Source organism: Glycine soja, chromosome 12, assembly GCF_004193775.1.
Source record: "Glycine soja cultivar W05 chromosome 12, ASM419377v2, whole genome shotgun sequence".
Taxonomy (NCBI): Eukaryota; Viridiplantae; Streptophyta; class Magnoliopsida; order Fabales; family Fabaceae; genus Glycine; species Glycine soja.
The window spans coordinates 22,639,061-22,650,889 of NC_041013.1; the positions used below are offsets into that span (position 1 = coordinate 22,639,061).

The window sequence follows — 11,829 nt, forward strand, 5'->3', positions numbered from 1 at the left end:
ATGTAAAGGGAGAGATCGATCTCCCGATTCAAATCGGGCCCCACGTGTGACAAATTACCTTCCAAGTGATGGACATAAATCCTACCTACAGTTGCTTATTAGGTCGGCCTTGGATTCATTCAGTTGGGGTGGTCCCATAAATGCTGCACCAGAAGTTAAAATTTGTGGTGGAGGGGCAGCTGATTATAGTTTTGGGAGAAGAAGACATACTTGTAAGTTGTCCATCTTCTACGCCTTATGTTGAGGCTGCAGATGAGTCATTGGAAACATCCTTCCAGGCACTGGAAGTTGTGAGCAATGCTTATGTGGAGTCTCCCTTGATGCAGCCATGCTCATCTGGTGCCGCTTTTATGGTGGCTCGGGTTATGTTGGGGCACAGATATGAGCCCGGAATGGGTTTGGGCCAAAACGGGAATGGCATAGTAAGTTTGGTGGATTTTACAGAGAATCTCAGAAGGTTTGGGTAGGGTTACGAGCCTACGCGTGCCGACAAGAGGAGGATTGCCTTAGAAAGGAATGAGAGAAACTCGGCTCAGCCACAAGGGCTACAAGTGGAAAGAGTCCATTTTTGTCACATTGATGAAAGTTTCGTTAGTACAGGGTGGATGTGCGAGGGACGGGTTGCCGTGATAAACGAAAAAACCCCTCAAGACTGACCGGGTGCGGTCGTGTCCTCCAGAGTTTGAATTGGGGAATTGGCAAGTCATCGAACAACCCAGGATTTCCATGAAAAATTCAATGTAATTCAATAGTTCCAACCCTATTGTTGGGCCTAGGCTTTAGGGTTTGCTTCCCATTGGGCATATCTTTTCTTTGATGTTCCCACAATTATAAATACACAACCCTTTCTCATTTGATGTGTTCCCTCTCGCACTTTCATCTATTTTCATTCTTCTGCATATTTATTTTTTTGTGATTAAATGATTTGACGTAGATCCAACAATGAGTCCTGTGAAAGTAGTGATACCGAGGACCCAGATATTGATTTTAAGCAACTAATAAATCAAGCCGAGAAAGGAGAAGATGAGGATTGAGGACTTCCCCCGGATTTGAGAAGGATGGTCGAGCAAGAAGAAAATGAAGTGAAGCCACACCGAGAGGAAACAAAAGTTGTGAACTAAGGTGTTGGCAAAGAAAGAAAGGAAGTCAAGGTCGGCACTTGCATGACCGCAAACGTCCGAGATGAATTGGTGGCTCTGTTGCGAGACTACCAAGACATCTTTGCTTGGTCCTACCAAGATATGCCTGGTTTGAGCTCGGACATCGTACAACATAGACTACCTCTAAATCCCAAGTGTTCTCCGGTAAATCAAAAACTGAGGAGAATGAAGCCCGAGATGTCCCTAAAAATAAAGGAAGAAGTGAAGAAGCAATTCAACGCTGGTTTCTTGGCGGTGGCTCGGTATCCAGAGTGGGTCGCCAATGTCGTGCCAATCCCTAAAAAGGATGGAAAGGTGCGAATGTGCGTGGACTATCGGGATCTAAACCGAGCCAGTCTGAAGGATAACTTTCCTTTACCGCACACCGACGTCCTTGTAGATAATATGGCCATTTTTGCCCTGTTTTCTTTCATGGAAGGGTTTTCGGGCTATAATCAGATAAAGATGGCACCGAAGGATATGAAAAAGACAACCTTCGTAACCCTATGGGGAACTTTCTGCTACAAGGTGATGTCCTTTGGGCTCAAGAACGCTGGGGCAACTTACCAGCGGGCCATGGTGGTGTTATTCCAAGACATGATGCATAAAGAGATCAAAGTCTACAAGGATGACATGATTGCTAAATCGAGGACCGAGGAGGAACACCTTGTCAATTTGCAGAAGTTGTTCGAGCAATTGCGTAAATACCAATTAAGGCTGAACCCCGTGAAGTGTACTTTCGGGGTCAAATCTGGAAAGTTACTTGGTTTTGTCGTGAGTCAGAAAGGAATAGAGGTAGACCCAGACAAGGTAAAGGCAATCCTCAAAATTCCTGAACCACGCACCGAGAAGTAGGTCCGAGGTTTCATGAGAAGGTTGAACTACATAGCAAGGTTCATATCACAGCTGACCGCCACTTGTGAGCCTCTTTTCAAGTTATTGCGTAAGAATCAGTCCGTCCAGTGGGACGATGATTGTCAAGTAGTGTTCGAAAGGATTAAATGGTGCCTCATGAATCCTCCTGTGCTCGTGCCACCGGGGCCCGAAAGACCCCTTATCCTGTATATGACTGTGAATCTTTGAAAAGCCCGGTCTCACTGGACGGATAGCTCAGTGGCAGGTTCTATTGTCAGAGTTTGATATTGTTTATGTCACTCAAAAGGCGATAAAGGGGAGTGCCTTGGAAGATTACCTAGCTCAATAACCCATCAATGACTATCAGCCTATGCATCCAAAATTCCCTGATGAGGACATCATGACCTTGTTTGAGGAGGAAGTAGAGGATAAGGACAGGGACAAGTGGATCGTGTGGTTTGACGGTGCATCTAATGCACTAGGCCATGGAGTTGGGGCGGTATTGGTTTCCCCGGATAGGTTGGGTTTCAACTGCACAAACAACATAGTTGAGTATGAGGCGTGTGCCCTTGGGATCCAAGCGGCAATCGACTTCAAGGTCAAGTTGCTCAAGGTGTACGAGGACTCGACATTGGTGATTCATCAGTTAAAGGGTGAGTGGGAGACCAGAGACCACAAATTGGTGCCTTACCAGGCTTACATCAGGAAGTTGATATAATTCTTTGATGACATATTCTTTCATCATATTCCCATAGAGGAAAATCAGATGGCCGACACCCTTGCCACTCTAGCGTCCATGTTCCAACTAAGCCCGCACGAAGATTTGCCGTACATCGAATTTAGATGTCGTGGTAAGCCTGCACATTGTTGTTTAATAGAAGAAGAGAAGGATGGTAAGCCTTGATACTTCGATATCAAACAATACGTTGAAGGCAAGGAATACCCGCTTGAGGCCTCTGACAACGAGGGGGACCTTGTGCTGAAAAAGATGTCCCACGCTGTTAAAGATAGTTGAGGGAAGTGGGTCCCGAACTACGAGGGACCTTTCATTGTGAAAAGGGCTTTTTCCGGAGGGGCCCTGGTGCTTACCAACATGGATGGCGAGGAGCTACCTCTACCCGTGAACTCTGATGTTGTCAAGCGATACTACGCTTAGAATCTGGGGCAATTAAAGGATATCGCTACATGTTCTTTTATTTTTATGTGTTCTTATTGGTTTCCCCCAGGGATTCCTGTTCGCTGTAATTTTCTTGTCATAGTCTTTTAAGAGAAGAGAATATGAGTTTGAGACTTCAGTCCTCACTTTGTGTCCTTTAAACCATGTACGATTGTGATAACCTAAGCCTTTCGCTCAGTCCATGGGATGCCCCAAGCGCTTAATTAAAACTGAACCTAACCAACTTTCACTAAAAAGATTGTTGCATTTTAAAACACTCATGCATACGCATACGTATGCATATTTTGTGATAATAGGGGCAGAAGCGTCTTAGGCAGTGGTCAGATGCCGGGACAAAGCTGAAGGCAGAAACCCATCAAGGTAAAACGGTAACGTGGCCACGGTTTGCCACGCAATGTCGTCTCCTACTTCAGGTACTTAGGGACGGACGCAGGTAGAGGCTAGGGTCATGACCGATGGATCGTCGTCCCTTGCATAGCTCTGGGCAAACGGAAAGCTCCGCTGCAATGCAGCCTAGTATCCTTTAAATTCCCAGTAATTATTACTGTTGTGTCTTTAAAACAAATATTGGATGCCTAATACACCCTGAGGGGGTTCGAGTAAGCGAACGCCGACCCATAGAAAGCCTTACTTATTTCTTCCACACAAAAAAAATGCAGGTTAGCTCGCCTGGGCGAGCAACCCCTGCACGAAAGTGTTTAAAAAGGGGGAGGGGGAAGGTTTCTACACCCCAAAAACTCCCCCCCTCATTCAAAAGCAAGAGCTCACGGATTTCACGAGTTTGCAGCCCTTAGGTCACCATTTTTTGCGTTTTTGATTCCGTTTTGCACTATTATTCATCTCCAACAAGTAAGTACCTCATTCTTGGGCTCTCTAGCTTTCCATTGATGTATTTTGGTGCTCCAAGTTGCATATGTTTGCTCAAAAACGTGAGCGGTTTATCCTTGGATTGTTGCTTGTTTTTGGTGAATTAAGGGGTTGTAGGGGATGGCCCTAGGCCTATGGTGCATTTTGAGATAATGGGGCATGCCACATTGCCCCCATTCCCTTGATTTTCATGCTTAAACATGCGCCCACCAAGTGTTCGGTGAAATGCCTCAATGGCATTTGCGCATGATTTTGTGGAACTTAGATTGTGAAACAAATTGTGCACATATGGCTGTCATTGTGAGTGTGTGGGCAGTTTTGTAGAAGCTAGACTAAAGTGCCGGAAGCATGACTTACACCTAGGAATCTAAGATTTTCGTTTTGGATGTAAAAGATGCATGAATATTAGGACATCTTTGAGAGGTTTTTGTGACTAAAATTTAAATTGGCTGCCTCATGAGGAATACCTTGCACCTAGGTAGCATGGAAAATACCTTTCAATGGCATGTATACATGTGAATATATATAGCATGGAAATGCCTTGTAAAGTGTGTGAATGTATGGCATAAAAATGCCTTGCAAAGTGTGTGAATACATAGCAAAAAATGCCTTTCAAAATATGTATATTTGTGGGTAGGTAGCATAAGGAGCCTTTCAAAAAATGTACACATGTTGAATGTGGCACGCGAATGCTTCCCAAAATGAATATATGATGTGGAATTGCCTTTCAAGTGTAGATAGATGACAAGAAAATTCCTTTTCAAATAAATGCAAGTGTGTGTATAACATGAGATTGGCTCTCCAATGTGCATATATAAATAAATGTGAATGAAACAACAAAAAATTTGTATGTTAATGAAATACTCCAAATGCGCGTAGGTAATTTTTGGTAGCAAAATACTTTGAATATGGACATGTGTAATTTTGACACAATACCTTGAGCATGCATATATGAATTCTTTTCAAAAAATATATGTGTGGTAACTAGAATGTTTTGAATATCCTTGTCTATAGATAAATAGCAGGATACTTTGCGTGTGTGCACGTTCGTAAGTGTTCTTCTTTAAGGAAATATGTGCACAAGTTTGTTCTAAATCGAAAAGATTAGCATGCCGTTTTTGCTTTAAAATAGCATTTCCTTGTAAATTAACTTTCCAAATGCTTGTCCTCGCAGGAAATGGCTCTGAAAAAGCTTTCCGCGAAGAGATCTAGGAGGGACGCCGCGGTTGAAGGGACCAGTGCCGCCCTCGAGTTTGATAGCCACCATTTCATGAGCACCGAGCACCAGCAGTGCTTCGAGGCCATCAAAGGATAGTCATTCCACAGAGAGAGACGCGTCCAGCTCAGGGACGATGAGTACACGGATTTTTAGAAAGAAATAGCTCGCTGACATTGGACATCACTGGTCACTCCGATGGCTAAGTTTGACCCAGATATAGTCCTGGAGTTTTATGCTAATGCTTGGCCCACAGAAGAGGGAGTGTGGGACATGCGGTCATGGGTAAGGGGTCAGTGGATTCCCTTTGACGCAGATGCCCTCAGCCAGTTCCTGGGTGACCGGCTGGTGTTAGAGGAAGGCCAGGAGTGCGAGTTTAGTCAGAGTAGGAACAGGGCCGGTGGGTTCAACGAAGAGGCCATCGCTCAGCTATTATGCACACCGGGTCAGGATTTCGCCCGGACTGCTGTAGGGAGGCGGGTGTGGATCATGCGCACCAGCATGACCACCTTGACACAGATGTGGATGACGTTGCTGCTCAGCAATGTCCTACCCAGTGATCATATGATGAGGACATGACCAAGAGCAAGGGCAAGGATCCACTTGAAGGACTTGGAGGACCTATGACAAGGGCTAGAGCAAGGAAAGCCAAGGAAGCTCTTCAACAAGTGTTGTCCATACTATTTGAATACAAGCCCAAGTTTCAAGGAGAAAAGTCCAAGGTTGTGAGTTGTATCATGGCCCAAATGGAGGAGGACTAAATGACACCACTTTGTCTCAATTTTTAGAGTGTTTAGTTTGTCTAAATAATGGCCCAATCCTTGTAAAGTTGGCTGACCAAAAATATGTTTTGGGTTAATCAATTAAAAGGGCTTTAGTTAGGTTTAGTTCAAGTTGTAATAAGGGCCCAATTGGCAACCTAGGCATCAGCCTTTTGGGAGACCAAATGGTGGCTGACTTGTTGGTTGTTGGGGGTGACTTTTGGTTGCCACAATTTCAGTTACACTCAGCCATTAAGTTTTTTTTAATTCCCTAGGTTAATGGCATTAAGTTATTTTAATTCTAGGTTAGTGGGTCATTACTAAAATCTGTTGTAAAGCTTCTATATAAGCTGAACCATTTTATCAATAAACACAAGTTGAGTTTTATTCAGAAAATTAGAGTTTATCTCTTTTATCTTAGTGAGAGTGATTCTCCTAAATTCTTGAGTGATTCAAGAACACCCTGGCTGTATCAAAGGACTTTCACAACCTTTGTGTGTTGCCCTCGCTGGAAAGAGTGATTCTTTCCTTCCTATCATCTCCACCCTTGTTCTTTCAAACCACAATTCCAGAAAATCCACCTCTGCCCAAAATTATCTCGTGACCATAACTCCCATTTTACACACTCAAATTAAGTGATTCTTGAGCCTAAATTGAATTTCAAAACGAGACCTTTCACCTCGTTTTGGAATCACCTCATTTGGAGCCCTGTAGCTTCCGTTATTGCCATTTCTATATTTCTGTCCAGCCACCACTTAACCTACGTTTTACCATCCCATTCATCCATTTTATGCCAGAAACCACCTTATTAAGACCCACGAAATTAACCACCTTATTTTCCATCCTTTCCTTAATCAATTTCCGCATTTTCCATCAAGGTTTAATCCTAGACGATCCTAAGTCAGCCCTTGTGCCATGAGGGTTCATATCATTTGGTAATCAGAGCTTCGGTTCTAGGATCAACACTTCCTTTGCTGGAAATATTGGGTAACATCCTTCTTTATTCTCTTTGCCATTTATATTACCTTCTTATTCATATATATTTTTTTAGGCTGAACCATTGCAAAAGTTAAGCCTTTTGATCTCTTTGTTATAAAAAAAAAAAAAAGAAGCAGAATTTTGTATAATCAAAAAAAAAAAAAAAATTGGGCTGAATGGTTCATGCTTGAAGAACTTTAAAAAAAATCTCTTTAAGGTAATATATTGGTTGCATGAAGGATTGTTACTTGAATTCCTAAATTCTGAATTTTATTTCCTTCATTTGTGCCTAAAAACATTGTTAGCCTTTTTCTTGGTTAACCTTTTCCTTGTCTCTCTAGCCTTACCTTACACATATTGATGAATTGTTCTTTGTTGTGGCCATAATCTCTTGAATTGCCTAAGAACTCAAGGGGAATTAGAGTGGTAAAAGGCAAGAGTGTTTCATTAGAGAAAAGCCATAATTGTGTGATACACTTGAGTGGGTGAGGTATTCAAACAGCAACTATAATTGTCTTGTTACGTTTGATTTGTTTGTTTGAGATGTCAGGTACTAATCCTAATGATGGAGTGGGGCTTTCGCAATTCCAAATGCGAGCTTTGATGCAACATTTGGAGAGGTTAATGAAACAACGAGATGATGCGCTCCATGAGAGGTTGGATCAAATGGAGAATAGAGATCATAATGAAGAAGAAAGGAGGAGAAGAGGGAATGATGGTGTTCCTAGACAAAACCGAATTGATGGTATTAAACTCAACATTCCTCCATTTAAAGGAAAGAATGATCCGGAGGCCTACTTGGAGTGGGAGATGAAAATAGAGCATGTTTTCTCATGCAACAACTATGAGGAGGACCAAAAGGTGAAGCTTGCCGCCACGGAGTTTTCCGACTATGCTCTTGTGTGGTGGAACAAGCTACAAAAGGAGAGAGCAAGAAATGAAGAGCCAATGGTTGATACATGGACGGAGATGAAAAAGATCATGAGGAAGCGGTATGTGCCGGCTAGTTACTCAAGGGACTTGAAATTCAAGCTCCAAAAACTAACCCAAGGCAACAAGGGGGTTGAGGAGTATTTCAAGGAAATGGATGTGCTCATGATTCAAGCAAATATTGAAGAAGATGAGGAGGTAACTATGGCTCGATTTCTTAATGGTTTGACTAATGATATCCGTGATATTGTTGAGCTGCAGGAGTTTGTTGAAATGGATGATTTGCTTCACAAAGCAATCCAAGTGGAGCAACAATTAAAAAGGAAGGGAGTGGCTAAGAGGAGTTTTACCAACTTTGGTTCTTCTAGTTGGAAAGACAAAGGTAAGAAAGATGGGGCTGCTACTTCTAGTAGTTCCACACCTATCCCATCAAAAAATCGCTCAAAGTCCCAAGAGGAACCCTCTAAAAGGAGTAGAGATGTGAAGTGTTTCAAGTGCCAAGGCCTAGGACACTATGCTTATGAGTGCCCTAACAAAAGGTCCATGGTTCTTAGAGATGGAGAATATATAAGTGAATCCGATGTTGAAGAGGAAGAGGAGAGTAAGTACGTAGAGGAAGAGGAGACTCCGGAGGGAGATTTGTTGATGATTAGGCGGTTACTTGGTGGTCAATTGAAGCATGAGGAGGAGAGCCAAAGAGAAAACATCTTTCACACTAGATGTTTAATCAATGGCAAGGTGTGCATGGTGATCATTGATGGAGGTAGTTGCACCAATGTGGCTAGTGCTAGATTAGTGTCAAAGCTAAATTTAGCTACTAAACCACATCCTAGGCCATACAAACTTCAATGGCTTAGTAAGGATGGGGAGGTGCAAGTGAGGCAGCAAGTGGAAGTGGACGTTTCCATTGGGAAATACAATGATAAGGTACTTTGTGATGTTGTTCCTATGGAGGCCAGTCACTTACTTTTGGGGAGACCATGGCAATTTGATAAAAGAGCCAATCATGACGGTTACACCAACAAGATCTCTTTCATGCACCAAGACAAAAGGATTGTGCTCAAGCCATTGAGTCCACAAGAAGTGTGTGAGGATCAAAAGAAAATGAGAGAAAAACTTCTTCAAGAGAAAAAAGAAAAAGAAAAAGTGAGCAAAACACTTGAGAGTGAGAAAAAGAGGGAAACACTTGAGAGGAAAAAGAGTGAACAAAAGAAGAGTGAAACACTTGAAGTGAGGGAGAGCTATTTAGCCACAAAAAGTGAGGTCAAGAGGTTGTTTCGTGCTAAACAGTCACTATATATCTTGTGTTGCAAAAATCAGATTTTGACCACTAACACTTTTGATGATTTTGAAGTGCCTTCTAGTGTTAAAACTCTTTTGCAGGATTTTCAAGACATGTTTCCACCAAATGTGCCAAATGGACTACCACCTTTGAGGGGAATTGAGCATCAAATTGATCTCATTCCGGGAGCTTCTTTGCCCAATAGGCCAGCCTATAGAAGTAATCCACAAGAAACCAAAGAGATTCAAAGACAAGTGGATGAACTCATTAGCAAAGGTTGGGTAAGAGATAGTATGAGTCCTTGTGCTGTCCCAGTGATTTTGGTCCCTAAAAAGGATGGGACATGACGCATGTGTTCCGATTGTAGAGCCCTTAATAACATCACCATTAAATATAGGCATCCTATACCTAGGCTTGATGATTTGCTTGATGAATTGCATGGTGCATGTTACTTCTCTAAAATCGATTTAAAAAGTGGATACAATCAAATTAGGATTAGAGAAGGGGATGAATGGAAAACTGCTTTTAAAACAAAATATGGTTTGTATGAATGGTTGGTTATGCCTTTTGGCCTAACTAACGCTCCTAGCACTTTCATGAGATTAATGAACCATATCTTGAGAGAGTTCATAGGAAAGTTTGTTGTGGTGTACTTTGATGATATTCTTATCTATAGCACTTCACTTGATTTGCATATTGATCATTTAAAATCTGTCTTGACTGTGCTTAGAAAAGAACAATTGTATGCCAATCTTGAAAAATGCATCTTTTGTACTAACCATGTTGTGTTTCTTGGTTTTGTTGTGAGTTCAAAAGGAGTGCAAGTTGATGAGGAGAAGGTTAGGGCTATTCAAGAATGGCCTACACCTAAGTCTGTGACCGAGGTGAGGAGTTTTCATGGCTTAGCAAGTTTTTATAGACGATTTGTGAAGGATTTTAGCACATTGGCAGCACCTCTCAATGAAGTGCTCAAGAAAAATGTTGGTTTCAAATGGGGAGAGAAACAAGAAGAAGCTTTCAATGTTCTTAAGCAAAAGCTAACTAATGCCCCCATACTTGCGTTGCCAAACTTTCAAAAATCTTTTGAAATTGAGTGTGATGCTTCAAATGTTGGGATTGGGGCTGTGTTGATTCAAGAAGGCCATCCAATTGCTTATTTTAGTGAAAAGTTAAGTGGTCCTACCCTTAACTATTCAACTTATGATAAGGAGTTGTATGCCTTAGTACGGGCTTTGAAAACATGGCAACACTACCTGTATCCCAAGGAATTTGTCATTCATAGTGACCATGAGTCCCTCAAATATATCAAGGGGCAAGGCAAGCTTAACAAAAGGCATGCGAAGTGGGTGGAATTCCTAGAGCAATTCCCTTATGTTATCAAACATAAAAAGGGAAAAGGTAATATTGTAGCCGATGCTCTTTCTCGGCGTCATGCATTACTTTCTATGCTTGAAACAAAATTGATTGGTCTTGAATGTTTGAAAAGCATGTATGAAAATGATGAAACTTTTGGAGAAATTTTTAAAAATTGTGAAAAATTTTCAGAAAATGGTTTCTTTAGACATGAAGGCTTTCTTTTCAAAGAAAACAAATTGTGTGTGCCTAAATGTTCTACTAGAAATTTGCTTGTTTGTGAAGCACATGAAGGAGGTTTAATGGGGCATTTTGGGGTCCAAAAGACTCTAGAAACATTACAAGAACATTTTTATTGGCCTCATATGAAAAAGGATGTGCAGAAATTTTGTGAACATTGCATTGTATGTAAAAAGGCAAAGTCTAAGGTAAAGCCTCATGGATTGTATACTCCATTGCCAATTCCGAAGTATCCTTGGATTGATTTATCCATGGATTTTGTTTTGGGGCTGCCAAAAACAAGCAATGGTAGAGATTCCATTTTTGTGGTTGTTGATAGGTTTTCTAAAATGGCTCATTTTATTCCATGTAAAAAAGTTGATGATGCTTCCCATGTGGCTGATTTGTTTTTCAAGGAGATTGTGAGACTCCATGGTTTGCCAAGGAGCATTGTTAGTGATAGGGACTCTAAGTTCCTAAGCCATTTTTGGAGGACTTTGTGGAGCAAGTTGGGCACTAAATTGTTATTTTCAACCACTTGTCACCCACAAACCGATGGGCAAACGGAAGTTGTTAATAGGACTTTGGGAACTTTGCTTAGGACAGTTTTGAGGAAGAACTTAAAAACTTGGGAAGCTTGTTTACCCCATGTTGAATTTGCTTACAATAGAGCTGTTCATAGCACCACTAATTGTTCTCCTTTTGAAGTTGTTTATGGTTTTAACCCACTAACTCCTCTTGATCTTTTGCCTATGCCTAATGTTTCTGTTTTTAAGCATAAAGAAGGTCAAGCAAAGGCGGACTATGTGAAGAAGCTTCATGAGAGAGTCAAAGATCAAATTGAGAGGAAAAATAAAAGCTATGCTAAACAAGCCAACAAAGGGAGAAAGAAGGTTGTCTTCGAACCCGGAGATTGGGTTTGGGTGCACATGAGAAAAGAAAGGTTTCCGGAACAAAGGAAATCAAAGCTTCAACCAAGGGGAGATGGACCATTTCAAGTGCTTGAAAGAATCAATGACAATGCTTACAAAGTTGAGCTGCCCGGTGAGTAT

The 11,829-nt window shown here is 41.7% G+C and overlaps 1 pseudogene; it reads left to right on the forward strand.

The window, feature by feature from the left end:
* The first annotated feature begins 2,364 nt into the window (after positions 1 to 2,364).
* On the forward strand, positions 2,365 to 11,829 carry LOC114378878 (annotated as a pseudogene).